This window comes from Lissotriton vulgaris, unplaced genomic scaffold (genome assembly GCF_964263255.1).
Source record: "Lissotriton vulgaris unplaced genomic scaffold, aLisVul1.2 SCAFFOLD_2884, whole genome shotgun sequence".
In the NCBI taxonomy this organism is placed as follows: domain Eukaryota; kingdom Metazoa; phylum Chordata; class Amphibia; order Caudata; family Salamandridae; genus Lissotriton; species Lissotriton vulgaris.
In genome coordinates, this window is record NW_028255264.1 from 212599 (window position 1) to 237514 (window position 24916).

Here is a 24916-nt window from a genome sequence, read left to right on the forward strand (position 1 = left end):
GCAGAAATAATAAGCTCCAATATTCAGGAAAACATCAGCGCAGTCGGCGACAGAGGAACCTGCACACAAACTGACAGATCCCGGTGAAGCATCAAGGGCAGTTCAGTGATTGTAAGAGTCTGAGCTGTGCACCTCCACGCCACAAGACGAAGAAATGACCTTGCTAAAATTAAGGCAACTACAATAACAAACCGCCTCCTGTATAAACAAGTGTCCAATAGCAACTTTGATCATGGGATCTGTATGGTGAGATTACCGCAGTGCTCCGTTTTCTAATATGATGACAAGCCATCATTCCGTGCTCTAGGTGAATAGTAAACTCTTTCTAGCCGAACCACAGTAACCAGAGAAGAGCACAACAGAGCGGAGCCAGACAACTGACGGGTAAAGGAAAGAGGAGTTCTTATATCTACAATACAATAGACTGTCCCTATTTGCACTGGCCAGAAGGAAGATTCATCTTTACCCGCAATCGTGCATAGCCATAATCCAATCTAAAGGCACAATCACCTACAAAGACACCTTCTACATATGAGGAGAGTGGCAAATATTTGGTGGCTATCGCATTTTATTGTTAAAACAGAAATCAAACGTGCAAAATACTGCACACATATAAAGTGTGTGAGAAAAACCCAAGTGCTTTATCAGACATGTCGGCCCATCAGGAAATGCAGTCATGGGATGTAGACAAATATATACCCGACCCACAGACACTAACTAAGAAAGAAGAATCATACACCTGCAGCGAGAGCTTTAGTTTTTCATCACTTCTCAAGCTTCATCAGCACCCGCACACAGGACAAAAAACATTCAAGTGCAGTGAATGTGTCAAGAGCTTTAGTAGGTTATCAGAACTACAAAGACATCAGCAAACTCACACAGGAGAAAAACCATTCAAGTGCAGTGAATGTGTAAAGAACTTTAGTCGGTTATCAAGCCTTCAAAGACATATTCAAACACACACAGGAGAAAAACCATTCAAGTGCAGTGAATGTGTCAAGAGCTTTAGTCAGTTATCAGACCTACAAAGACATCAACGAACCCACACAGGGGAAAAACCATTCAAGTGCAGTGAGTGTGCAAAGAACTTTAGTCAGTTATCACACCTTCAAAGACATAATCAAACACACTCAGGGGAAAAACCATTCATTTGCAGTGAATGTGAAAAGAGCTTTAGTCAGTTATCAGACCTACAAAGACATCAACGAACCCACACAGGGGAAAAACCATTCAAGTGCAGTGAATGTGTGAAGAGCTTTAGTCACTTATCAAACCTCCAAAAACATCAGCGAATACACACAGGGGAAAAACCATTCAAGTGCAGTGAGTGTGCAAAGAACTTTAGTCAGTTATCACACCTTCAAAGACATAATCAAACACACTCAGGAGGAAAACCATTCATGTGCAGTGAATGTGAAAAGAGCTTTAGTCAGTTATCAGACCTACAAAGACATCAACGAACACACACAGGGGAAAAACCATTCAAGTGCAGTGAATGTGTGAAGAGCTTTAGTCGCGTATTAAACCTCCAAATACATCAGCGAATACACACAGGGGAAAAACCATTCAAGTGCAGTGAGTGTGCAAAAAACTTTAGTCGGTTATCACACCTTCAAAGACATAATCAAACACACTCAGGGGAAAAACCATTCAAGTGCAGTGAATGTGTGAAGAGCTTTAGTCAATTATCAAACCTATATAGTCATCAGCGAACACACACAGGGGAAAAAACATTCAAGTGCTGTGAATGTGCAAAGTGCTTTAGTAGGTTATCAGACCTAAATAGTCATCAGCGAACACACACAGGGGAAAAACCCTATCATTGCAGTGAATGTGACAGTAGTTTTCGCTTCTCTTCAGTATTAAGGAATCATCAGCGAACACACACAGGAGAAAAACCATACCATTGCAATGAATGTGAAAGCATTTTTAGTCATTACTCAATTCAACATTAATGATTCATCAGCGAACACACACAGGGGAATAGCCATTCAAGTGCAGTGAATGTGCAAATTGCTTTAGTCACTTATCACACCTCCAAACACATCAGCGAATACACACAGGAGAAAATGCCTATAATTGTAGTGAATGTGACAGTAGTTTTCATTTTTTTTCAGCATTAAGGTATCATCAACAAACTCACACAGGAGTGTGGGAAGAGTTTTAGTCGATTATCAGAGCTACAAAGTCATCAGCAAACACACACGGGGAAAAGATAGAAGGGCACTGAAAGTGTGAAGTGCTTTTATCAATTTTCAATCCCATACAACCCTCAGTGAATACACTGCTTCACTTAACTCAATGGAAATAATCCTAGAGATGCAGAGACTCTGAAAAGTTCTTAAGAACATCAAAAATAATATTGACCCATCTGAGGGAGGACATAGACAAGAGCTGAACAGTGCAGTTATTATAAGAGGAATGAATTATGGAAAAAGATCAAATTCAAAGTAAGTGGGACCTTGAAATACCAGATGATAAAAGACCGGACTAGCAGTAAAGAAGAAAAACAGATAACAGTATTTGCAGAATTATAAAAGTGTTAGTGCCCAGTGATTGTTCACATCCGAACACATAGTAAAGCGACATGATGTATCAGGATACACAGTGGGAGACGAGCACATTGTGGAGTAAATGAAAAGAAACATTGTTTATTTTTATTTGGTGAAGATAAGATACAAAGTAAAACATTCAATCGCACCTGATCACACTTCCTGTAAAAGCAACGCTGAACAATATTGGGACTAACAACTGTACTTTCAGCTAACTTGTCGGATTAAAACCTGTAAACCCAACGCACCCAGAGTGGACATGTTGTCAGGGTTCTGGAGATGGTAAACGTCATTGGTAATATGTATGTATTACTGTTACCAAATGCCACTGCAGTATATGTAATGAACTAAAGCGAAGCACAGGTGTTCAACAAATACATCTTTTTTCAATATAACAGAGCATATACCTTGTTTTTCAGTAACGTTTGCTGCATCTTTTACAGACTGTTATCAGTTGATGGATCAGCTTGTGCCTCGAGCCTTAAATCTAAGTGTGACCCTTGGCTCCTCTCCGACTTGGCTCTCCCTATTCATTTGCTGACTTGCCAAACTTGCCAGAATTGAGCCACTGTAAGCAGCAGACTCTCTGTGAAGAATGTGGTGAAATAGTGAAATCTCAGATCAAAAGCATATATGTGCTAGGTCAATCATTTGCACTCCCAGGAACTCGTCTTCCACACTGATTGTCCCCTATGTCTCAAATATTCTGAAGGATTTGTTGTATGAATGCCAGAAGTGGCAGTGATATTCATGAAGCTAAAGCTAACAGGAGTGTGTGGGAGATAGAGAAGAGGAGAGATAAAGTAAGCGAGAGAGACAAAGAAAGGGGGAGAAAAAGAAAGAAATGGAAGGAGGGGGAACGGCAATTGATTTGTATTCACCTAAAAATAGAAGAAGCAGACAAATACATGTCAATGTGTAACATCACCAGAAAAAATGGGCTGAATACCTGTGAATTTATATTAATTTATTTTTAATAGCTATAGACCCATGTCGTGCCAATTTATTTACCAACCAAGGTAAACCGCGACTAATAACAATGAGGCATTCCCTATTAATTGGTGGTTTCAGCATCTTGTTTTAGATAATGCCATAGTCACCACTCCCCGGGCCAGTTCGCAGCTCCAAACGCTCGATTTAACCAATCCGATATATTCTCAATTTTCAAATGTATGATGACGGTTTTGACCTACCCCCAAAAATAACTGTCCCTACCTATCTCAGAATCTCCCCATGCAGGTAGTACCAAATGGTTACGCCTGCCTAGTTAAGGATTCACAATTACCGTAACGCTAAACTCTCTGGTTTAGCTATGTGTGCGTTTATTGGTCTTGAATACATAATGTGAGGTATATCCCACTACCAATAATTATAACTCTTCTCTATTTTATATACACTAATCAGGTTGCCTGCCCCTCTTTTTGTCCTGATGAAGACCCCACAGCAAGGGCACAACTAATCCCTGCGAACTTTTGAGGGTCGAAACGTCGACAATAACCTGTTTGGTCATCAACTTCACGCCACCATTTTTTTGAATTGTTCTCATTACATCACACTCACGCTGGGACCCCTTCCTCTTAGTGCCAATAAACAGGGCACAAGTAAGGAAAATAGTGCAGGAGCCCATTATCATATGCAAATCAACATGACATCACATGCAGTGCATCACAAGAAGTGATATCAGGCCCTTATAATAATTTTCACATGAAAGGTCCACGGCCTGATTTAAAAACAAGAAACATAAAATAATGTAAAAAGGTTTTGGTATCAGTTTTTATACATCATGTGTTTTTCCCACTATCAGTTTGTAACTAAACTCGGAAATGGCTGAAAGTGTAAATATTTTTAAACAGATATATGGAACTTGGAAATTACATTTTTAAACATTTTTTAGTGAATAAATAAAATGTGCTTTAAATTTGCGTTTGTTTCCTGATGTTGTTCTTTATCCAGCCTCTAAGCCCCAAAGTGTTTCACATTTTAGGTGTATTAAGCAATAGAAAGGCTCATTTTGTCTAGATCTCTATTCCTCTCTTGCATCACTCACACAAAAAATAAAAGGGACTAATGGGCTCAAACCGGCATGCCGGACCAGAACAGAGCCCATTAGTAGGAGTTTTGCCGACGGCTGTCTGTGGTAATAAACACAGTGGAGGTGTTAAAGTTTTTTTACGGATAGAACCTTGGCGAGAGGATGCGCAACTTATACAGCCATTTGAGTCTATTCCTATTTGTGCAAAAGAAATTACACAAAAAGGCCTGTTATAGGATAATAATTTGCTTCCCTGCACAATATTTGGAGGCATTGCTAAAGGCTGCACGAAGGCTGTTCTTATTGTCGTACTTGAAATTATTTCTCCACTGGCTTGGTAGCTATAGATTAACCCATTTGGTTTGTTGTTTGAGATTCATTTTATAACAAGTATTTGTCCTGAAGAAGGTGGTGTTGCCATTGAAACGCGCGTAGACCAACACATCACCCATGAGGTGGCCCTGAAAGAGAGCGTAGTTGTTGGCAGCGTGGGTGCCTACCCCGCTTATTTGCCACTTTGTGGCTCCTTGATTGTCCCGGGTACCACCCCGCCATTTTTGCTGAGTTTGTATCCCTCCTGACGGGTGCCCACCCGCCAGGGACTTTCTATTAATTGTAACAGGAGCCCACCCCTGGCGGCCCGGGAGCAAAGAGGAACATTTCCCCCGGGGTTGCTGTCATCCGGGGATCGCCGAGCTGGGCTCAGAAGAAATGCCGGCACTAACTTTGGAGCCACGGGGCTCGGAACAACAATGCCCCCCCGGGAACGAAGGTAAAGGGGGAGCGGCCCGCTGCTTTCCGGGTCCGCTCTCTAACAAAAGGAGTGCCCCCGACGTTGGAGTCCCTCACAGGGGGACTCAAAAGACAATGGCCCCCGGAGCCCTTGTGGGCTCTAAACAAAGGTGCGTCAACTTTGGGGGAGTGGCTCTCTGCCAACCGGGGCCGCTCTCAGTTAATGAGGAGCTAGTGGAGCCTCTCAGGCTCTATGGACATGCCCGGAGCTCTCCCCCGCCCGTCAACACTCACCGGGCTCTGCTGCGCTGAGGCTCCGACGTCGCGGCCATCTTTCTCTTGGGTTGCCATGGTGATGCGAGGCTCTCCTCATGCCCCGGGAGCCCCTGCTGGCGTCGGCAGCCATTCTCCTTCCCCGGATGTCCTCCGGGGCTCTACTGCTTCTGTGACCCGAGTCCAAGGCGGGGAAGTCTCCCGCCTGGGCTCGATGCTCGGCTCACTTCTCATTTCCTTACCAGAGCGCGGGGTGGGCTCCCGTCAGCTTCCGGTTCTCGGGGAAACACTTCCGGGTCGAGCCCCTGGGTTGCTAGGTGATGCCCAACGCTGTGGCCAATCCCAGCGCGGCGATCCGGGGACGACAGCAACCACGGGGGAAATGGCCCTCTCAGCTCCCGAGCCGCTGGCAGTGATTTCAACACGGGGTGGGCTCCCGTTACAATTAATAGAAAGTCCCTGGCGCGTGGGCACCCGTCAGGAGGGATACAAACTCAGCAAAAATGGCGGGATGGCACCCGGGACAATCAAGGAGCCACAAATCGGAAAATAAGCGGGGTAGGCACCCACGCTGCTAACAACTACCCTCACAAGGGAATCCCTCAACAGGGGGTTCTCTCTTTCAGGGCTACCAAGGAAAGCAGCACAGTGCTCCCAGGCACTAAAGGAACCAAAGACCCAAGTCCAGGGCAAAGCTCAGCAAACAGTCTTTCATGAGGTGGGGGGGCAAAGACTGGACCTAGTGGCCAGCTCACAGGGCCCTCCAGACAGGGAGGCAGTCCCCAGTGGCGGTTCATCCTGGCGCCCAGCAGCAGCAGGCCCCCCTCCAATTTAGGATCAGGCAAGAGAACATTTTTCAAGGGGTCACAGCCCCTTTTTATACACACAAATCCTTTGTCTGTGTCTGCAGGGTGGGGGGAAAACCAGTTGCAGCTGGTTTTGGAGCACTCTGGTGTGCTCAGCCCCTCCCACCATTCACTAGTCAGGCTAGGGTCATCAGTTGCACCACAGGGGGCGGAGCCAGCATTGTGTGGGGAAATCCCAGCCCTATTCAGGTCCCAAGTGCACTCCTCCCTCACATCAATCATGCAGATCTCTCCACTCACCACCGGGGCAGGCCCATCCTGACTCCTGGAGCCAGGTTCACCAGCCAGCTCCAGCCAATCACAAGCCAGACAGCCAATACACATAAATTACACAGACATGCCAACTTCTAGAAGTAATTGCAAACACAACAATGATGGACAGAATGTGGATCAATGTCACACATTCACCCCAGTCCAAAGATCTGGGCCCAAATCCATCGTTTTTCCACTCCACACCACCCAGGGTTAGACAATGGCGATATGCAAATCAGCGCTGACCCTGTGCCCCATGGGAACAGTCCAGTCCGAACTACAAAAGCCATGTCCTTCCCAGACCGGAAACAAGCATCCGAGGACCGGACCGGTTTCGAGGTAACACCTCTCGTCAGCCCGGCTAGCTTGATTCCAGTGGTGTGGAGTGCCTGGGACTCACGTCTGAGCATCCCCAGTACACTTAGAGCGGTAATTGCAAACACAACAATGATGGACAGAATGTGGATCAATGTCACACATTCACCCCAGTCCAAAGATCTGGGCCCAAATCCATCGTTTTTCCACTCCACACCACCCTGGGTTAGACAATGGCGATATGCAATCAGCGCTGACCCTGTGCCCCATGGGAACAGTCCAGTCCGAACTACAAAAGCCATGTCCTTCCCAGAACGGAAACAAGCATCCGAGGACCGGCCCGGTTTCGAGGTAACACCTCTCGTCAGCCCGGCTAGCTTGATTCCAGTGGTGTGGAGTGCCTGGGACTCACGTCTGAGCATCCCCAGTACACTTAGAGCGGTAATTGCAAACACAACAATGATGGACAGAATGTGGATCAATGTCACACATTCACCCCAGTCCAAAGATCTGGGCCCAAATCCATCGTTTTTCCATTCCACACCACCCTGGGTTAGACAATGGCGATATGCAAATCAGCGCTGACCCTGTGCCCCATGGGAACTGTCCAGTCCGAACTACAAAAGCCATGTCCTTCCCAGAACAGAAACAAGCATCCGAGGACCGGCCCGGTTTCGAAGTAACACCTCTCGTCAGCCCGGCTAGCTTGATTCCAGTGGTGTGGAGTGCCTGGGACTCACGTCTGAGCATCCCCAGTACACTTAGAGCGGTAATTGCAAACACAACAATGATGGACAGAATGTGGAACAATGTCACACATTCACCCCAGTCCAAAGATCTGGGCCCAAATCCATCGTTTTTCCACTCCACACCACCCTGGGTTAGACAATGGCGATATGCAAATCAGCGCTGACCCTGTGCCCCATGGGAACAGTCCAGTCCGAACTACAAAAGCCATGTCCTTCCCAGAACGGAAACAAGCATCCGAGGACCGGCCCGGTTTCGAGGTAACACCTCTCGTCAGCCCAGCTAGCTTGCTTCCAGTGGTGTGGAGTGCCTGGGACTCACGTCTGAGCATCCCCAGTACACTTAGAGCGGTAATTGCAAACACAACAATGATGGACAGAATGTGGATCAATGTCACACATTCACCCCAGTCCAAAGATCTGGGCCCAAATGCATTGTTTTTCCACTCCACACCACCCTGGGTTAGACAATGGCGATATGCAAATCAGCGCTGACCCTGTGCCCCATGGGAACAGTCCAGTCCGAACTACAAAAGCCATGTCCTTCCCAGAACGGAAACAAGCTTCCGAGGACCGGCCCGGTTTCGAGGTAACACCTCTCGTCAGCCCGGCTAGCTTGATTCCAGTGGTGTGGAGTGCCTGGGACTCACGTCTGAGCATCCCCAGTACACTAAGAGCGGTAATTGCAAACACAACAATGATGGACAGAATGTGGATCAATGTCACACATTCACCCCAGTCCAAAGATCTGGGCCCAAATCCATCGTTTTTCCACTCCACACCACCCTGGGTTAGACAATGGCGATATGCAAATCAGCGCTGACCCTGTGCCCCATGGGAACAGTCCAGTCCGAACTACAAAAGCCATGTCCTTCCCAGAACGGAAACAAGCATCCGAGGACCGGCCCGGTTTCGAGGTTACACCTCTCGTCAGCCCGGCTAGCTTGATTCCAGTGGTGTGGAGTGCCTGGGACTCACGTCTGAGCATCCCCAGTACACTTAGAGCGGTAATTGCAAACACAACAATGATGGACAGAATGTGGATCAATGTCACACATTCACCCCAGTCCAAAGATCTGGGCCCAAATCCATCGTTTTTCCACTCCACACCACCCTGGGTTAGACAATGGCGATGTGAAAATCAGCGCTGACCCTGTGCCCCATGGGAAAAGTCCAGTCCGAACTACAAAAGCCATGTCCTTCCCAGAACGGAAACAAGCATCCGAGGACGGCCCGGTTTCGAGGTAACACCTCTCGTCAGCCCGGCTAGCTTGATTCCAGTGGTGTGGAGTGCCTGGGACTCACGTCTGAGCATCCCCAGTACACTTAGAGCGGTAATTGCAAACACAACAATGATGGACAGAATGTGGATCAATGTCACACATTCACCCCAGTCCAAAGATCAGGGCCCAAATCCATCGTTTTTCCACTCCACACCACCCTGGGTTAGACAATGGCGATATGCAAATCAGCGCTGATCCTGTGCCCCATGGGAACAGTCCAGTCCAAACTACAAAAGCCATGTCCTTCCCAGAACGGAAACAAGCATCCGAGGACCGGCCCGGTTTCGAGGTAACACCTCTCGTCAGCCCGGCTAGCTTGATTCCAGTGGTGTGGAGTGCCTGGGACTCACGTCTGAGCATCCCCAGTACACTTAGAGCGGTAATTGCAAACACAACAATGATGGGCAGAATGTGGATCAATGTCACACATTCACCCCAGTCCAAAGATCTGGGCCCAAATCCATCGTTTTTCCACTCCACACCACCCTGGGTTAGACAATGGCGATATGCAAATCAGCGCTGACCCTGTGCCCCATGGGAACAGTCCAGTCCGAACTACAAAAGCCATGTCCTTCCCAGAACGGAAACAAGCATCCGAGGACCGGCCCGGTTTCGAGGTAACACCTCTCGTCAGCCCGGCTAGCTTGATTCCAGTGGTGTGGAGTGCCTGGGACTCACGTCTGAGCATCCCCAGTACACTTAGAGCGGTAATTGCAAACACAACAATGATGGACAGAATGTGGATCAATGTCACACATTCACCCCAGTCCAAAGATCTGGGCCCAAATCCATCGTTTTTCCACTCCACACCACCCTGGGTTAGACAATGGCGATATGCAAATCAGCGCTGACCCTGTGCCCCATGGGAACAGTCCAGTCCGAACTACAAAAGCCATGTCCTTCCCAGAACGGAAACAAGCATCTGAGGACCGGCCCGGTTTCGAGGTAACACCTCTCGTCAGCCCGGCTAGCTTCATTCCAGTGGTGTGGAGTGCCTGGGACTCACGTCTGAGCATCCCCAGTACACTTAGAGCGGTAATTGCAAACACAACAATGATGGACAGAATGTGGATCAATGTCACACATTCACCCCAGTCCAAAGATCTGGGCCCAAATCCATTGTTTTTCCACTCCACACCACCCTGGGTTAGACAATGGCGATATGCAAATCAGCGCTGACCCTGTGCCCCATGGGAACAGTCCAGTCCGAACTACAAAAGCCATGTCCTTCCCAGAACGGAAACAAGCATCCGAGGACCGGCCCGGTTTCGAGGTAACACCTCTCGTCAGCCTAGCTAGCTTGATTCCAGTGGTGTGGAGTGCCTGGGACTCACGTCTGAGCATCCCCAGTACACTTAGAGCGGTAATTGCAAACTCAACAATGATGGACAGAATGTGGATCAATGTCACACATTCACCCCAGTCCAAAGATCTGGGCCCAAATCCATCGTTTTTCCACTCCACACCACCCTGGGTTAGACAATGGCGATATGCAAATCAGCGCTGACCCTGTGCCCCATGGGAACAGTCCAGTCCGAACTACAAAAGCCATGTCCTTCCCAGAACGGAAACAAGCATCCGAGGACCGGCCCGGTTTCGAGGTAACACCTCTCGTCAGCCCGGCTAGCTTGATTCCAGTGGTGTGGAGTGCCTGGGACTCACGTCTGAGCATCCCCAGTACACTTAGAGCGGTAATTGCAAACACAACAATGATGGACAGAATGTGGATCAATGTCACACATTCACCCCAGTCCAAAGATCTGGGCCCAAATCCATCGTTTTTCCACTCCACACCACCCTGGGTTAGACAATGGCGATATGCAAATCAGCGCTGACCCTGTGCCCCATGGGAACAGTCCAGTCCAAACTACAAAAGCCATGTCCTTCCCAGAACTGAAACAAGCATCCGAGGACCGGCCCGGTTTCGAGGTAACACCTCTCGTCAGCCTGGCTAGCTTGATTCCAGTGGTGTGGAGTGCCTGGGACTCACGTCTGAGCATCCCCAGTACACTTAGAGCGGTAATTGCAAACACAACAATGATGGACAGAATGTGGATCAATGTCACACATTCACCCCAGTCCAAAGATCTGGGCCCAAATCCATTGTTTTTCCACTCCACACCACCCTGGGTTAGACAATGGCGATATGCAAATCAGCGCTGACCCTGTGCCCCATGGGAACAGTCCAGTCCGAACTACAAAAGCCATGTCCTTCCCAGAACGGAAACAAGCATCCGAGGACCGGCCCGGTTTCGAGATAACACCTCTCGTCAGCCCGGCTAGCTTGATTCCAGTGGTGTGGAGTGCCTGGGACTCACGTCTGAGCATCCCCAGTACACTTAGAGCGGTAATTGCAAACACAACAATGATGGACAGAATGTGGATCAATGTCACACATTCACCCCAGTCTAAAGATATGGGCCCAAATCCATCGTTTTTCCACTCCACACCACCCTGGGTTAGACAATGGCGATATGCAAATCAGCGCTGACCCTGTGCCCCATGGGAACAGTCCAGTCCGAACTACAAAAGCCATGTCCTTCCCAGAACGGAAAAAAGCATCCGAGGACCGGCCCGGTTTCGAGGTAACACCTCTCGTCAGCCCGGCTAGCTTGATTCCAGTGGTGTGGAGTGCCTGGGACTCACGTCTGAGCATCCCCAGTACACTTAGAGCGGTAATTGCAAACACAACAATGATGGACAGAATGTGGATCAATGTCACACATTCACCCCAGTCCAAAGATCTGGGCCCAAATCCATTGTTTTTCCACTCCACACCACCCTGGGTTAGACAATGGCGATATGCAAATCAGCGCTGACCCTGTGCCCCATGGGAACAGTCCAGTCCGAACTACAAAAGCCATGTCCTTCCCAGAACGGAAACAAGCATCCGAGGACCGGCCCGGTTTCGAGGTAACACCTCTCGTCAGCCCAGCTAGCTTGATTCCAGTGGTGTGGAGTGCCTGGGACTCACGTCTGAGCATCCCCAGTACACTTAGAGCGGTAATTGCAAACTCAACAATGATGGACAGAATGTGGATCAATGTCACACATTCACCCCAGTCCAAAGATCTGGGCCCAAATCCATCGTTTTTCCACTCCACACCACCCTGGGTTAGACAATGGCGATATGCAAATCAGCGCTGACCCTGTGCCCCATGGGAACAGTCCAGTCCGAACTACAAAAGCCATGTCCTTCCCAGAACGGAAACAAGCATCCGAGGACCGGCCCGGTTTCGAGGTAACACCTCTCGTCAGCCCGGCTAGCTTGATTCCAGTGGTGTGGAGTGCCTGGGACTCACGTCTGAGCATCCCCAGTACACTTAGAGCGGTAATTGCAAACACAACAATGATGGACAGAATGTGGATCAATGTCACACATTCACCCCAGTCCAAAGATCAGGGCCCAAATCCATCGTTTTTCCACTCCACACCACCCTGGGTTAGACAATGGCGATATGCAAATCAGCGCTGATCCTGTGCCCCATGGGAACAGTCCAGTCCAAACTACAAAAGCCATGTCCTTCCCAGAACGGAAACAAGCATCCGAGGACCGGCCCGGTTTCGAGGTAACACCTCTCGTCAGCCTGGCTAGCTTGATTCCAGTGGTGTGGAGTGCCTGGGACTCACGTCTGAGCATCCCCAGTACACTTAGAGCGGTAATTGCAAACACAACAATGATGGACAGAATGTGGATCAATGTCACACATTCACCCCAGTCCAAAGATCTGGGCCCAAATCCATTGTTTTTCCACTCCACACCACCCTGGGTTAGACAATGGCGATATGCAAATCAGCGCTGACCCTGTGCCCCATGGGAACAGTCCAGTCCGAACTACAAAAGCCATGTCCTTCCCAGAACGGAAACAAGCATCCGAGGACCGGCCCGGTTTCGAGATAACACCTCTCGTCAGCCCGGCTAGCTTGATTCCAGTGGTGTGGAGTGCCTGGGACTCACGTCTGAGCATCCCCAGTACACTTAGAGCGGTAATTGCAAACACAACAATGATGGACAGAATGTGGATCAATGTCACACATTCACCCCAGTCCAAAGATATGGGCCCAAATCCATCGTTTTTCCACTCCACACCACCCTGGGTTAGACAATGGCGATATGCAAATCAGCGCTGACCCTGTGCCCCATGGGAACAGTCCAGTCCGAACTACAAAAGCCATGTCCTTCCCAGAACGGAAAAAAGCATCCGAGGACCGGCCCGGTTTCGAGGTAACACCTCTCGTCAGCCCGGCTAGCTTGATTCCAGTGTTGTGGAGTGCCTGGGACTCACGTCTGAGCATCCCCAGTACACTTAGAGCGGTAATTGCAAACACAACAATGATGGACAGAATGTGGATCAATGTCACACATTCACCCCAGACCAAAGAAACCGGGCCGGTCCTCGGATGCTTGATTCCGTTCTGGGCCCAGATCTTTTGACTGGGGTGAAAGTGTGACATTGATCCACATTCTGTCCATCACTGTTGTGTTTGCAATTGACTTCTAGAAGTGGCACTTCCACACTAGACACAATAACGCTGCACACATCATTGCGCAGCATTTAATATCACGAGTCCGTACATACCAAACTCGACCCTGCACTCTCCACACATCAGGAACTAACATGGACACATACATTCCCCATGCATTCCTACGGGAGGGCAGGCCAACCTCACTACACGCACGCACTTTACCCTGGGACACAGTGGCAAAGTGTGCAGAAGCCAAAAATCACTAACACAAGTCACAATTAAAAGCAAAAAGTTTTGGGGTGAACCTGCCAGAAGGGCCAAGTCCAACACATATACTCTGAGCAAACAAGATAAGCGGTCAATTTTATTCTAGCTAAGAGCGGTGGTGCTTGCGCAATAATAGGAGAGCAGTGTGTGGTCGGTATCCCGAATAAGGAAAGGAATATCACTCAGCATATTTTAGACATTTTGTAAAATGTTCGAGGATTGGAGAGCGGTAATTTGAGTTGGTCTTTATTTGGTGGTTGGGGTTGGATTCTAGAAAAGGTGATATATTTAATTGTTCTTTTCATTTGTTGCTGTGTCTTGAGTCGGTGCCTTCCCTTATGCTGTTCATACTGTGCTACATATTTCTCTCCCAAAAGGATTTCAGTTCATGATATTAATTCAACTATAATGCTTCAAAAGAAGCTTGATACTATTATGCAAATAGATGAGTGTTTTTGGTTCAACTACTTCTCTTGCCGGTTCTGTTCCTGATGTTACTCGTACTACTGATGTTTAGTGTCCTTTTCTTCCACTCGTTTGCTATGCATATATACTTATATTCGTACTTGACATGTTATCGCCTGTATTCATCTATTGTCCCTTTTTTTATATTTGTAACGACCTTTACCTGATAGCAAGAATAAAGATGTCCGTGTTAGCTAATAAATGCTAAAAGGAGGGTCTGTTAGAGTTGAAATGTATTACTCCCATATTACTCGTATGTTACCTGATATTATGTTAGCATTTAAGTAGCTACTTCGTAATATATTCTTGCTGTATGCATATGCAATTAATAAGTACAGATGTTACGTTAGGTAGGTTGACATCTGTTCCACCATTTTAGCTTTCGAAGACGCCATTTTGTATTATAATCCAAAATTTTACTTGAAACCTTTACCAGAAATGGTCCTTGGTAAGTTTTGTTTCTCAAAGGTTGAATCTTGCTTGTTAATGCATGCCTTTTCTGTTACATAGAGGCCTTCTCCCACCTGTCTAGTGGGGAGGATAAGATAGACGACCTTGGGCAGTAGATAACTTGTGCCAGGCTGTGGAATCGAAACGTATGTTCTGTACCCCCATTTTATTATGATGGCTACCAGTGTTTTTCCATAATAGGCGGTTCTTTGTGGGCTCCGCAACATACATAATGTAACTTTATGACTGTAAGAGTCAGTCCCGCGTCAGCCCTCATAGGAGGCTGGTCAGATTGATTTCCAGTGCAGGGTACTTTGTGAATAAACTAGTTTGCTTCTATTCTCTACTGTGTCATTAACTCTTCATTCTTTGAAGTTTATAGGAGGTCGAGAGTGACCCAGGTGGCCCTAGTTGGGTCACTTCCTTCACAACATTTGCTCTTGAAAGAAGTGCAGGTGTCTCCCATGTGAATGAAGGAAGTGCAGGTGCTGTCCCCTGTGAATGAAAAAAGTGCAGGCGCTGGTCCTTGTGAATGAAAAAAGTGCAGGTGCTATGAAAGAAGTGGAGGTGCTGTCACAAAGAAGTGCAGGTGATGATCCCTGTGAATGACAAAAGTGGAGGTGCTGTCCCCAGTAAATGAAAGAAGTGCAGGTGCTGTCCCTTGTGAATGAAAAAAGTGCAGGTGCCGTCCCTGTGAATTAAAGAAGTGCAGGTATCTCCATTGTGAATGAAAGAAGTGCAGGTTCTGTCCCCTGTGAATGAAAGATTTGCAGGTGTCGTCCCCTGTGAATGAAAGAAGCACAGGTGCTGTCACAAAGTGTAGGTGCTGTCCCTTGTGACTGGAAGAAGTACAGGTGCTGTCCCTTGTGAATGAAAGAAGTGCAGGTGCGGTCCCCTGTGAATGAAAGAAGTGCAGGTGCTGTCTGTCCCCTGTGAATGAAAGAAGTGCTGGTGTCGTCCCCTGTGAATGACAGAAGTGCAGGTGCTGTCACAAAGAAGTGCAGGTGCTGTCCCTTGTGAATGAAAGAAGTGCAGGTGCTGTCCCCTGTGAATGAAAGAAGTACAGGTGCTGCCCCTTGTGAGTGAAAGAAGTGCAGGTGCTGTCACAGAGAAGTGCAGGTGCTGTCCCTTGTGAATGAAAGAAGTGCAGGTGCCGTCCCTTGTTAGGTTAAGGTTAGGTTAAGTATTTATTAAGCGCTCAAATCACCCTGGGCCATCTCGGCGCTGACTAGAGACTGGACGTCTGCTAGAGTGGAGCCAGACCAGGGCATTACTTAGAATAGGAAAGCTTTCAGATGTTTCCTAAAAGTGCCATAACTCGATGTGGCTCGTAGAGCCTGTGGGAGCTGGTTCCAATATCTGGGGCCAGATAGGAAAAGGCTCTCCCTCCTGTCCGGGTGAGTCAGATTCGAGGAACTTGTAACAGTCCCTGTGTACTGGATCTAAGCCTCCTACAGGGGCAGTATTTAATCAGTTTAAGTTGCAAGTAGCGGGAGCCTTTATCGTTAAGAGCGTTGTGAGTTAGGCAGCAGATTTTGAAAAAAGATCTTTTTTTCACATTGAGCCAGTGCAGTTCTCTAAGCAACAGGGTTGACGAAGAGCCCGCCGGGCGATTTAAGATCATCCTTGCGGCTGTGTTCTGAGCAATCTGTAATTTGGCCAGGATAGTCTCACCCACTTCTGCCAGCAGGGCATTGCCATAGTCTAAACGGCTAGTTACCATTGTATGAACTAAAGTCCTACGATGGGAGGTAGGTATAAACAGAAATATTTTCCAAAGGAGTCAGAGACTGTAATAGCATGTGCTGGTCGTGGTCGCAATAAGGTCTTTCATGGACAGGAATCGGTCAATTTTATTCCTAAGTTCCTTACGGAAGGTTTGGGGGAGGGAGCAGAGCCCAATTGGTCTGGCCACCAGTCGTCTGACCAGATGTCCGGAGCTTTTCCCATTAACATGATCTCCGTCTTCCCTGGATTGAATTGAAGGTAATTCCCAGTCATCCAGTCTGAGATCAGCTTCATACCATTGGCGAAGCGTGTTTTTTTTAACTCTGGACATTTCCCGATAGTGAACATAAGCTGAGTATCATACGCATATGAGATGATTTCAAAGCCCAGCTGTTCCACAATCTGAGCCAGAGGGGCCATGTATATATTAATGAGGGTAGGACTCCGACAGGAACCTGTGGTACCCCCTTCTCTAAGGGCATTTCGGCCGAGGAATAGGGACCTAAGGTAACCATTTGTGTTCTCTCCGACAAAAAGTGTTGTAGCCATTTTAAGGCTGTTCTTTTGATACCGCAATCAGATAGTCTCTCCGCTAGCTTAGTATGAGAGATAGTGTCAAAAGCTGGGGAGAGATCTAAAAGCATCAGTATCGCTGAACCGCCTGAGTCTATAGTCTGTCTTAATGAGTCGGTAACCTCCAGAACGCCAGTTTCTGTACTAAAGCCTGAGCGAAAACCGGACTGTGAATGATCCAGGATTTCATTCTGTTCCAAATAGGAACTAAGTTGATGATTTATGATATTTTCCAGGAGTTTCCCCAAGAGAAGTAAAAGGGAAATAGGCAGATAATTGCTAAGGGTTGCGGGGTTTGCTGTAGGTTTCGTAAGAATAGGGCGGACCACTGCTTCTTTCCAGGGGGATGGAATTATACCTGTAGATATAGAGCAATTGAAGATGTCATAAATTGCTGGGGCACAGCTCTTGGCTAGGAGAGCCATGATTTTTGGGGGGCATGAATCATTGGGAGACCCTGATTTTCCCAAGGCTAAGCCTTTTAGGACCTCCTCAATGGTGACCAACTTAAAGCTCTCCGGAGAGCAATTTGGTGTCTTCCGCTTCTCCTCCAGTTCGGCCAGAGTTGTGAATAAAGGAGGTGCCGGTGTCTCACTAGTGAATAAAAGAACTGCCGGTGTCTCCCCTGTGAATGAAAGAAGTGCAGGTGCTGTCCCCTGTGAATGCAGGTGCTGTCCCCTGTGAATGAAAGAAGTGCAGGTGCTGTCCCATGTGAATGAAAGAAGTGCAGGTGCTGTCCCCTGTGAATGAAAGAAGTGCAGGTGCTGTTCCCTGTGAATGAAAGAAGTGCAGGTGCTGTCCATTGTGAATACTTCTTCATTGTAAATCCAGTTTAAAGGACACCCCCAAACCTTTGGACTGATGCTGCTGGTTTTTTTACTCTGAATGTGTGTATGTCTAGCAGGTTTACCCACAATTGGCATAAGTTAACCTACTCATATGCCCCTAGTATGTGGTACCAAGGGTATCTAGTCTCTGTAACTTACCTGCCCCCGTGGACTGCAGAGGTTATTGTGCCACCACCAAGTAAAGCATGATTCCCAGTCCACCACTGCTGGCTGGCAGAGCATTTTTAACTTGCTAACCCGAGTTTGCCATTCAATGCAATGGCAAAGCCTAAAACCTTCCTTTTTCTGAAGGTGGGATATATTATACTAAAAAGAATGGCTTCTGTTTTATTGACTTCAAATGTCCTGACAGTAAAGCTCCACATTCTTGTTTTTGCTGTGGAAAGGTTAGTAGATCGATTGGGCTACTAGCTCTAACTCTAGCAACCCAGCAGGGCTACCTTCCGGATGGGACTACTAAATACGTTACTTCAAGTTATCAAACAAATTATTGCATTATACGGACTTGTTCTTCAAGCAGAATTTAATGTAATTGTTGCCAAAGGTTTTCCAGTAGCCGTTCACGTTGCACAAAAGCTGCCATCCTCTAGGTAGCCTTCTGCCCTCCTGGGGATATGTGAGAACCACTCAACAAACAAAGGACCTGTAGAGGGAAGAGAGGTGGCTTCTTCCTGAAATGATGGCCAGAGTAGTTGTGCACCCAAAAAGCGAGCTTCAAAGGTGAAGCTGCCTTTGAAGAGCAAATGGTAATCACACATGGACAGGGCTGCTCTTTCGTACTGTCATATAGATATGCTTTGCCTACACACTGTGCTAAGTTAGCATGAGCTTATTAGGAGTTTAAACGCCATTTTACCTTTCTGCTGCTTCTGCACATGGCACATAATTGGTACTTTAGCTTTGAGCCTAGTAGAATGTTTTGCTTCACACGAGAATAATATGTTGTTGCTCTGATATCAGCTTTGCTTGGTGAGCTGTGTCTGTACAGTGAGTGCCGAGGCCTTCAAGGATATCTCAACACAGTGGTTGTTGTAAAGTCTGATCTTCGCACGTTCGAGACATAACATACATGCAGCTGTGGCCAAATTCTGGCTTTAGGCGCATTTAATATTGCAACACACAGAGAATGCACACACTTGATGGTGCTTTGCATGCAGAGAGCTGGTGGAAGATGATGTGCTCCCTTACCACTAGGATCTGGGGTATGGGGCCGCCCTGCTAAAACCCAAAGAGACCTTCTTAGATATAACATAATATACTAGCGAGGGAGGGTGAGAATTAGTTGTTATTTAGCCTTCTTCGCTTTAGCTTTCACCCTTTGTATTCTACGGACTAGTAACTATGCTGATTACTTTGTTTCTTATAAGCCATTCAAGTGCAGTCAGTGTGAGAAGAGATTTAGGCAGTTATCAAACCTACAAAGCCATCAGCGAACACACACAGGTGAAAAGCCGTACCATTGCAATGAATGTGACAGGGCATTTATTGACTCTTCATCATTAAGGATTCATCAGTGAACACACAGAGGGGAAAAACCATTCAAGTGCAGTGAATGTGCAAAGTGCTTTAGTCAATCAGCACACCTAAAAGAGCATCAGCGAACACACACGGGAAAACCCATTCAAGTGCAGTGAATGTGCAAAGTGCTTTAGTCATTTACCAGACCTACAAATACATCAGCGTACACACACAGGGGAAAAACCATATGTTTGCAATGAATGTGGAAGTTGTTTTAGATGTTGCTCAGCGTTAAGGATTCATCAGCGAACACACACAGGTGAAAAACCATACCATTGCAATGAATGTGGAAGAAGCTCTAGTCATTGCTCTGCATTAAGGACTCATGAACGAACGCACACAGGGAAAAAACCCTTCAAGTGCAATGAATGTGTGAAGAGCTTCAGTCAGTTATCGAACTTACAAACACATCAGCGAAGACACACTGGGGAGAAACCATTCAAGTGCAGTGAATGTGCAAAGTGCTTTAGTCACTTATCAAGCCTCCAAACACATCTGCGTAGGCACACAGTAGAAAAACCATATCATTGCAGTGAATGTGGCAGTGCTTTTATGGTCTCTTTAAAATTAAGGATTCATCAGCGAACTGACTCAGGGGAAAAGCCATTCAAGTGCAGTGAATGTGTGAAGAGCTTTAGTCGATTATCAATTCTACGAAGTCATCAATGAACACACACTGGCGAAATACTCTATGATTGCAGTGAATGTGGAAGTAGTTTCAGTGATTCCTCAAATCTCAGGATTCATCAGCAAACACACGCAGGCGTCAAGCCATTCAAGTGCAGTGAATGCATGAAGAGCTTTAGTTGGTTATCACAGCTACAAGTACACCAGCGAACACACACAGGGGAAAAGCCATTTAAGTGCAGTGAATGTGTGAAGAGCTTTAGTCACTCATCATCTTTCCTAAGACATCAGCAAACACACACAGGGGAAAAACCATACCATTGCAGTGAATGTGCTAAGTGCTTTAATAAGTTATCACATCTACAAAGACATCTGCAAACACATAATGTGGAAAAAACATACTATTGCAGTGAATGTGGCAGTAGTTTTAGTGACTCTTTAGTAGAAAGGATTCATCAGTAAACACACACAGGGCAAATCCAATCAGTTGCTGTGAAGAGCTTTATTAAATCAGCACACGTAAATGAGCATCAGCGAATGTGTGAAGAGCGTTAGTCGATTACCAGACCTACAGAGTCTTCAGCAAACACACACAGTAAATGACTACATAATCGCATGAATGTGGAAGGAGTTGCAGTTACTCTTCAGCATTTAGGCATCATCAGCGAACACCCACTAGGGAAAAACCATTCAAGTGCAGTGAAAGTGTGAAAAGCTTTAGTCAATTATCAACCCTCCAAACCTCCAAACACATCTGCGAACACACGCTGCGGAAAAACAATACAATTTCAAAGAATGTTGAAGTAGCTTTAGAGATTCCTCAAATCTCAGGATTCCACCAAGAACACACATGGGCAAAGCCATTAAATCGCACTGAATTTGTGAAGAACTTGAGCCACTTATAAGACCTACTGTAGTGCTCGATTTTTGGGCTCTATTTATGAGTGATGGTGACTTTAAGCTTGCTACCATCCTGAATCTCTATTCTTGCCTTGTGTTGGTCCTTTTAAGGCCTTTTTGCCATACCTAGAAGCATAAACTAGAGGATAGCTGCTTAATATGATGATAGATCCCTTATTCTTGACTCTAATCCATCTATTGCCTATTGGCTTTGACATAATTGTGTGTCCTTTCATGATTCTACCTATAGTAGAGGGTGGATCCTGTTGTCTTGACTTTATATTACATATTGGTATGGTTTGTGTATGTACTCTGACAGAGCTAAGTGTTATTTCATCCTTCTCAGGCCTACAAGGCCCAGAACTAGAGAGACTCCATTTTGCTTTCTGTCCCTGCAGTACTGAGATGCTTGCAGGGTAAAGGTAATGTTTTAGTTATGAGGTGTTGTTCGCTCTTTGCAAACCCGAGAGAACCGGCCAGAGCTGAATCTAATCAAGAAGTGTCCCTGGGCTCAAGTCTCTAGATGAAACAAGCAGCTGATCACTGTGAGAGCGTCTAGCGCAAGGAGCCTGGTGCATGAAAGTGATGGGAGGAGGCTATTGACTGGAACTTTCCACTAGAGGAGAGCATTCCATATTAGCGAGGTGCAGAAGAGGAGGAGTGTCAGTTGGTGTTTGGGACCGTTCAAGTCAGTTGCAGTGGATTCTGTGAATGGAGGAGTGGGAGTGAAGCTGTGGTGATGGAGGGAGAGAGAGAGAGCCCTGATTCCACCAGAGAGAGAGAGAGAAACAGTCCTCCTAATAGGGTGAGGTGTTCTAAACTAGTTTGCTTTACACTTACACCTTAACCTTGCTTTTATTTCCTAGGTTAGATTCCCTACTGTAATGTTTTATTGCATTGCTAATCCTTTTCCTTTCAGCGGTGTGCAGTCTATTTACAGTCCCTGTTAGTTAGATGTGGATGTGGTCTTTACAGAGACCTTGCAGATCTGTGTATGTGTCTATTATGTGTTGCTATTGTTGTTATTGTAATAAAGATACCCCAGTTCTTAGTGAACCATTGTGCAGAGGTTGTGATTATTAATGAAGCTAACCTTTCTTCTAGTCAGGTGCAGTCAGGTGAACGGATGCATCTCCCGTCCATGTGAATGGTAACTGAGCAAGGGGGTAGAGGAGAACTTATATTTGATAATAACCTTTGCATAGTGAACCAGTGTGCCTCGTATTCTTGTATGAAAAGGTAACCTGTTCTTCTAGTCAGATATTACTGTGAACAGATGCTACCCCTGATCAGGTAAGTGATAGCTGAATAAGGGAGAGAGGAGCTCTTGGATTGAAGGATAGGCTGTACATCATCCAAATTGGCAATCATTGTGTGATCCAGAATATTGTAGTACTATACCCCTGATGAATAGTGAGACGGATCCCTTTATGTAATGATAATCATAGGATAAACTGCCGTCTGGGTAGAGAGGTCTGGGTCCGTCTGGGACCGCGAGGCCGCCGAATCTGATACTGCCGTCAGGGTAGAGAGGTCTGGGTCCGCCTGGGACCGCGAGGCCACCGAATCTGATACTGCCGTCAGGGTAGAGAGGTCTGGGTCCGTCTGGGACCGCGAGGCCGCCGAATCTGATACTGCCGTCAGGGTAGAGAGGTCTGGGTCCGTCTGGGACCGTGAGGCCGCTGAATCTGATACTGCCGTCAGGGTACAGAGGTTTGGGTCCGTCTGGGACCGCGAGGCCGCCGAATCTGATACTGCCGTCAGGGTAGAGAGGTCTGGGTCCGTCTGGGACCGTGAGGCCGCCAAATCTGATACTGCCGTCAGGGTAGAGAGGTCTGGGTCCGTCTGGGACCGCGAGGCCGCCGAATCTGATACTGCCGTCAGGGTAGAGAGGTCTGGGTCCGTCTGGGACCGCGAGGCCGCCGAATCTGATACTGCCGTCAGGGTAGAGAGGTCTGGGTCTATCTGGGACCGCGATGCCGCCGAATCTGATACTGCCATCAGGGTAGAGAGGTCTGGGTCCGTCTGGGACCGCGAGGCCGCCGAATCTGATACTGCCGTCAGGGTAGAGAGGTCTGGGTCCGTCTGGGACCACGAGGCCGCCGAATCTGATACTGCAGTCAGGGTAGAGAGGTCTGGGTCCGTCTGGGACCGCGAGGCCGCCGAATCTGATACTGCCGTCAGGGTAGAGAGGTCTGGGTCCGTCTGGGACCGCGAGGCCGCCGAATCTGATACTGCCGTCAGGGTAGAGAGGTCTGGGTCCGTCTGGGACCGCGAGGCCGCTGATTGGTTGACATTATAGGAGGTCTGGGTATGTATATTAGGAATTCCCTGTCCTTAGGTGGTAGATGTAGAGTGTTACCTATTGTAAATAGGTCCTAGGGAGGGGGAGATGGTAACGTTCTGGCTGAGTTAGTAATGCTCTGATGAGCAGGTCCTATCTAATCCGAAAACTCAAGCAGAACACCTACAAAGACATCAATGAACATAGACAGGGGAAAACATTCAGTTCAGTGAATGTGTGAAGAGCTTTTGTTAAATACCAGACCTACAAAGACAAACAAACACACACTGGGGCAAAACCATACCATTGCATTGAATGTGAAAGTAGTTTAGTGAATCTTCAAAAGCTATAATAGAAAACCTCCCGGGGGTTGGGGTCCCGCAGAGGTAAGAGCCCCTTCCCTAAATAAATGAGTACAGCCCTGGGGTGGGGTCCCCGGGGCCTATAAAGGCTCGGGTGGAGCTGCACAGAACACCATAAATAAAAAGAATTTTAAAAAGAATAAATGAGAGGCATAAGGCACACGTTTATTATTTATTGCTCCTTGAAAGAGTTCCCTCTAATGCCCTGCAGGAGATTTTTAGGATATTTTTGCAGCTTGGGTGCTCCAAGAAGGCAGGCAGAAAGCATGTTAGTAACGTTGTGGGGGGCTGCATTGAGTGCAGCAGCTTTCCAACAACATTTCTAAAAAAACATGAAGTCTCCTGGGTCTTTGAATCCATGACCCCCGGAGAACTTACCATACTTTTTAAAAACACTCCTACCTGGAGCTCTATGGTCTTCAGCTGGAGTGCAAGGCCCTCTTGTGTTTTTTCTGATTCCGTTTTGTGAGCTGAAACAATGTTAAAAGAAAGATTCAGAGATATGTTGGTTTTATTTAAAAAAATAATCTCTGGTTCTTTCTTTTAACATTTTGCAGACCACAAACTGCTTTGATAATAAACCCTATGTAAAACAAAAGACTCACAGACATGATTTTTTTTTAAATTAAAACCTTATTAAACATGTTTGTAATTATTACTATTATTAAACATTGCAGTGTGTGAATTTCTGAAATATAGATTTGAATAAACACAATAATGATTTTTGGAGAAGGATGATTTATATATCTATTATGCTATATATGCATTATGTAGATTTATATTCTCACCACTTGATGGAGCCAATAGGTCCACTTGTTATATTTCGATGTTGTGACTCTTTAACAAAATCGTTAGTCTACCTGAGTGCACCCAGGACATTGAAACCAACCGCTCCCTGCGTGTGCCAGAAGGTCGTGTATGGGGCGGATTTAGCTGCTTGCATGGGGTTGGGTGCAGGGCCTGGTCACATGCCACCCTGCAGCCAATCTTACGACGTGTATGGCCAAAGGCCATGTGTGGGGTGGGGCTACTTGTATGAGAGGGGTTGGACGCAGGGCCTGTCTGCAAAACCTCTAACTTAATGACCGTGTGCCTGGGGGTTGGCTGCCCTCTGGGAGTTTAAAACACACAGGGGTGGCTGGGCCCAATGGGAAAGAGGGTAGGCAGGGCCTCACAATATGAAAAATAGAAAGTTTGCCTATGCCTCCAAACTACTTAAAGTACATACTAATTCATGTACGAGTAAACCACAGTTTGTTAGTTTACACCAAACATTTTATTTTTGTCAATTTGGTACTCAGTTTTAAACTGAGTACCGAATTGACAAAAATAAAATGTTTGGTGTAAACTAACAAACTGTGGTTTACTCGTACATG

At 46.8% G+C, this 24916-nt stretch overlaps 1 pseudogene; it reads left to right on the forward strand.

The window, feature by feature from the left end:
* The first annotated feature begins 537 nt into the window (after positions 1-537).
* Positions 538-20899, forward strand: LOC147659185 (uncharacterized; annotated as a pseudogene).
* The last annotated feature ends 4017 nt before the right edge of the window (positions 20900-24916 follow it).